This window comes from Malaclemys terrapin, chromosome 13 (assembly GCF_027887155.1).
Source record: "Malaclemys terrapin pileata isolate rMalTer1 chromosome 13, rMalTer1.hap1, whole genome shotgun sequence".
In the NCBI taxonomy this organism is placed as follows: domain Eukaryota; kingdom Metazoa; phylum Chordata; order Testudines; family Emydidae; genus Malaclemys; species Malaclemys terrapin.
Genome location: NC_071517.1, coordinates 12,890,357 through 12,896,356, shown reverse-complemented (window position 1 = coordinate 12,896,356; position 6,000 = coordinate 12,890,357).

Genomic DNA, 6,000 nt, shown 5'->3' with positions numbered 1-6,000 from the left:
CTTTGGAATTCTCTCTCAGTTACTAATCCTGGTTTGGTTACCTGAAGCATTCTCTGCTGACCTGCAACTCATGCAGTCATTTACATCAGTGCACGCTGAGTGCAATTGGGGTGTAAAATGCGACCGGTCTGATTTGGTGGTAGCCTTTTGCACCCAGTGAAAATGACTGTACTAGTTGCAAAGCAATGGAGAATCAACACTTATATGTTAAACTTTTTTTTTTTCTTACAGGTCATCAGCAAGCAGGATTTGAACCCTTTACCTTCAGCACAGATCTCCATGAATTTAGTGGCTAGGAGTAGCAGCTACTTATCTTTTGAATACCATCTAGTGGAGAGGGTACACAGCAAACTCAATCACTGGGTTATACTTAGTCAAGTGTATTTCTTGTGTTTGATTTGCTTGGGTGGCATCATCGAGGTAAGTGCACTCAAACCTAAAAGGGGCCCTGCTCCAACTGAGTATCGGCCCACTACAGGGTGTTCAGATCCAGGGCTTTGGTTCAGGTTCATCTCCACATTGAAAATGATGACCTAACAGCTGATTTTATAATATTCCTATAGGGTGAACGTTACCCTGTGTAAAGGACTGGGGCAAGGCTATGCACCCCAGAGGCCCACTGGAGCCCTCAAAATACAGCTTTGGCTGGGCTCAGTCAGTGCCTTCTGCAGGCTGAGAGTTCAACCCTGCAAGGTGCCATGATCCAGCAAAGCAGTTAGACACAAGCCTAACGTTACGCATGTGACAGTCCCACTGACGTCAAATGAAGCAAGTGCTTAAGTGCTCTGCTGAATCGGGATAAGAACGCAGAGCTGCTGGCAGGATGGAGCTCGCTGTGCACAGGGGTGGATTTAACCCTTAGGATGTCTCCATTTAGAAAGGGATTTGAGGCAATGTGCTCCCAGAGACTGGGGTTCAGAGACCGTCCTCATGGGAAAACTGCTTTTTGGACTGGACAGGAAGTTGTTTTGTGAGCACTTTCAGGAAAACCCTTCAACTTTGTTTTTGTTTGGGAGGTGTTTTTTTTTTTTTTTTTGGAAGGCTCCCATCCAAACGGGTGGTTGATGGAACATCTCCTGTTTCTTTGTATCTTCCTGTCTCCCCTTAGTATTTTGGTATCATTAGGTAAGTAATTTGAATGCCACAACAAACTGGCTTGGTTTGCTAGGTCCAGGGGGTTCTGTGTTTTGAACACAACTTTTTCTCAGCTCAGTCAACACAATGAACGTGGGCTCAGCTAACTGTCATGTTTTTCCAACCGGAGGGATGCATTGCAAGAAGAACGACATGCCTGGTGCACTAAATCCTACTGGCGGTTTAATAATAATTATTGGCATGCCATGTGTTCTAAGGATACAAGGCAGGAGACTATTATGCGGCTATTTAGTGGATGCGGAGCAAATATTGCTTTAAAAAAAAAAATCTTCACTGCAGCCTCTGCTGCTGTCATTCAGAAAACATGGTGAGAAAAGGGAATCTAAAAACAGAAGGCATTCTGCTTTTCTTTATTATTTTAGCACCCCTGGAGGCTCCTACTGTGCTAGCCCAGAGTGAGAAAGTCTCAGTCCAAACAGATACAAGAGATGGAAGGTTGGAATCGAGCTGAGCAAAAATTTTTGTTCACAAAAAAATGCTGTTTCGTGTCTATGCTGGGGTGTATACCCCACACTGGCTCTGAAAGAGTTAACTGGAGCTGGAGTGCTCAGAGCACTTTCTGCCCAGGCCTAGTTAAAGATGAGTCCTAGCAGGGTGGTTGCTGTAAAAAGAGGAAGCCCGAAGTAGGGTGAGGAGGTTGCTAGCTGCATAGGGGGGAGAGACAGACCAACCTCTGCATCCTTCCTCTTGGCAGTGGAGAGACCAGGAGAGTCCAAGAAGAAACTTAGGTGAGAGTTGGCCCTGGGATCCTTTCCTGAGTAGAGAAATGTGGCAAGAAGTCAGCAGGGTGGAGCAAGCTCTGGCTGTGAGCCCTGATTAAGGGGCAGGACCTGGATCTGTGAGGAGAAATCCCTGGGAGGCATTCAGCTGGGGAACTTGGGAGGGATGAAAGCTCGAGCCTGAGGAGGGCCATGGTGGTTTGTTCATATTTTTCATTGAATTTACTGGGGGACTCCAGAAGGAGCCTTGAGTGGCTCTGCACCCTAGAAAGAAGGCAAGGTTGTGAAGCCCAAAGCCGAGGAATGGAAGGACCATTGGGCCTTATGCTGGAGACCTGTCATAAGGTCTTTGAATTGCTTGCTGGAGAAGGCTTTGTTACCCCAGAAGGACTCGGAGGGGGAGGGACTGTAAGTGACCTATCTGGAGGGCCGAGTCACAAGAAGCAGCAAACCACTGCAAGGGTGCTAGATGAAAAGAGTCTGCTATTCCATGACCTGCCATGAGGGGGGGGTCCCAGCAGTGAACCTTCCCTTCTACAGGGACAACTGAAATGCTTACCAAGCAAGTGGGGATTTTGGCAAATTGTTTTGGTCAGGAAAACATAAAACATTTCAGTTTTCCAGGCTAGAGACACAAGGGACATCCACAAAACTGAGGGGGAAGAGGTACTGCCTCCCCCTTCCTGTCCAGTAGCCCATTGGGCAGGTCATTTACCTGGAGCAGGGACTTGAACTTGCATTTTCCGCCTCACAGCTGAGGGCCCTAACTACCAGGCTGTTAGGTATTCTGGGCAGGGCTCTCTCAGGCTGTCCTGGGGAAGCTGTTCCTCTTTGTACTAATACTTGCATTGTCATTGGGCCAGAGAGAGCGCTACACATAGGGTGACCAGATGTCCCAATTTTCAGGTCTTTTTCTTATATAGGCTCCTATTACCCCCATCCCATCCCAATTTTTCACATTTGCTGTCTAGTTACCTTAGCTACACACTCTCTAACCAGCTGACTGGAGCACTAAGCTGGAAGGAGTGAGAGTTGGGTTCCTGTCCTTACTCCAGACAGGGGATTCAAACCTGGGCCTCCCACAGTCCAGGTGAGTGTCCCAACCACTGGACTACTGGGAGGAGGGAGAGTACTGCTACTTCATTTGTTTTGTCCCTTGTGGAGCTAGCTTTTTTCCCCATATTTCCTTTGCTTTTATTTTTATAAAGGTTTTTTTAATCAGAAATCAATTTTTCCAGAATTTTCATTTCCCAAAAAGAGTCAGTTTTGTGTTGACCTGAAACCAATTTTTAACTCCAAAATCCATTTTTCACACTGCTGTAGGCTGGAGTAGAAACAGGTACAGGGGTGAAGTGGTTTGCCTCAGGACAATAGCAGCGATGGCCCTAGAACGCGGATCTCCTGAGTCTCTGTCTGGTGTGCTAGGTTACTGACTAGTCCCCTAGTGGGTAAGCTGCTAATCAACATCAATAATCCTGATTTTGCAATAAGAATGTAGGAAACTTTTGCTGCCACCTAGCGGATTTGGTGATATCTTTTACAAGCTCCTTCTGATGTGGGAGAATAAAAGGTTGTATGAACTGACTGTAATGTTCTTGCTGACTGGGTACAGGGAAAATCATCTTTGAAAGACAGATTCTGGCTGATGCTCAGTCAAACTATTTATGCAGGGCCTTGGCTTTTAGTTCAGCGTCCCAGAGGCAGCGCTGTAATAATACAAAGGGTTTCACCTACGCAGTCTCTCTTTAAACAACTTGGGTGTTAGAAACAAGTCCCATAGACTCCTCCAATGGGAAAACCCATGGAAAAAGGGGAGATTTCTCCGACTGGGGGCATGGTGTATGCCGACCCACGGAACAGGCTGCTGGGCCAGCCCACAAACTTTGTCAATCCTCCCCGGATCTGCGCAAAGCCAGGAGGACATCCAAGCAGCTGCCCTAAGCATCTGTACCAGTTCTGGGCTTTTGGCAACTCCCTTTCCCCCTAACAGCACGGCTCTAGTGCTAGGGCTTCTGCAGAAGGCGGCTGTCCCAGGGACCTTCAAGAGATCTCCCCAGCATTGGTGGTGTGAAGTGACACACACGCACAAAGGTAAGACAAAAGGGTGGTGAAGAAACAATGTGCGTGTGCACACACACACACTTGACCTGCCTTTGCCCCACCAAGAACTCCAGATACCTAGAGCAGTCTTTGTGTGGGGAGAGGGAGCGGGAATACCCTATACAACCATGGAGGTGTCTGGCCCTTCATTGCACTGACTGATGCCTGCAGAGCCAGCTGTCATAGAATCCTAGAATATCAGGATTGGACAGATGTGAGGAGGTCATCTAGTCCAACCCCCTGCTCAAAGCAGGACCAATCCCCAACTAAGTCACCCAGCCATACACACCTACCTTGATTTCAAAGCTCTTGCAGTACACTTATTTGAATGTGTGAAATGTACATGTAAGAACAGTGAAATAAACATACATGGTTGATTATAAAATGAGCAAAAGGTTTAAACCTGGCTTCCTGTCCTGATTTTAAACTCAGCTAATGATAGCCTGCATCTTTGAAATGGCATTCTTCACGTCTTCTCCTACAGTGTTGCTGTGCACTGTCAAATTGCTGTTGCATTCCTTCCCAGAGGTGGTTGTATTTCACTGCTAAGTGAGGTGAACCCTGTCTCTTACGGACTCCCATAGGTGTTGTGAGTCTTAATTAATGTTAGTAAGTGCTTTGAGATCCTCCGGTGCTAACAAATTGATGTTATAATAAAAGTAAATAGAATCTCATAAACAAGCCAGGGTTAATTTGAATAGACCTTGTCAACCTCCCTCTTTGCTTCTGAAATTTTCTCTGCAATATGCTGATTTCAGGTTAATCTACATACACTTAGTTCTGATTACTTTGTTCTATGTCTACCCTTTGTCACTTAGTTAATGACTGAATGCTTCACTTTTCTCAAAATGGCTGGCAAAATTAATTGGCAATTTTCTTTAATTCTCAGCTCACCCAAACATTTGGATTGGTAGAAAGATGCAAATGAGTGTACTGGGTTAATTGGATACTGGATATAATTAACTAATGCAATGTTTCATTGTTGTGAGTAACTATTTTCAGAGAGCAATTTAAAAGCGCTTCTGAGTTTCTAGCATTGCCTGAAAGGAGCTTTAGGTTGCAGTCAAGTATCAGAGGGGTAGCCGTGTTAGTCTGAATCTGTAAAAAGCAACAGAGGGTCCTAGGTTGCAGTGTTTCCTCTGATCTAATCATTCTACAGAAAGAGACAGCTCATGCTCCAATTTCAGTGGAAACCAACCAAACCCATTATTTCAGGTCATGTTTAAATAGGTAATGAAATCAACAGTCCAGACTTTCTCTTTGGTACTTACATGGTCCCCATTACCATAGTAATTGTGCACCTCACATGCTTGAACTTATTTATCCTCACAACACCCTTATGCAATAGGACAGGGCTATTATCCCCATTTTACAGTAGGGAAACTGAGGCACAAAGCGGCCAAAGCCTCCTTTTTCCCCCCACCAGCCTGCTGCACACTAACTGTCCAAGTGGATCCTGCTGACGTGCACTAACATTTTGAAGTGGAAGTAGATTAAAGCAAACTAACAAACAGTGTGTTTCAGCGGGATCCACATGGACAGTTAGTGCATGGCAGGTTAGATTCACACTCCAGCTTGCTGTGAACTAAATGTTTGTGTAGGCAAGCCCTTAGTGACTTGCCCAAGGTCACACAGGAAGTCTGTGGCAGAGCAGGGACTTGAACCAAAGTCCAGGCCAGTGCCCTAACCCCTGGAGCATCCTTCCCCTCACAGGCCTTCCCATTTGCTGCCACTGTTACTGAACAGTTGGTCTTGCTTCATTTTACTGCTGTAAAATCGCTGTGCTTTTTGATGGCGATTTCTTGCTCAAAATGAAGCATTCCTGCTTCAGCAGGTAAAACTTGTTAATTATATCTTAGTGAGTGTGCAAATGTGTTTGGGCAGAACAGAGCTGGGCTGTATGGAATATGATTTAACATAAGTGTCGTTAACTGTTAGTCTACCAACTCAACAGATTGCTTCTAACCATGGCTTATGGCCATCTCTAACACCTATTGGTGTTGTTTGTAACCGTGTATACACATAC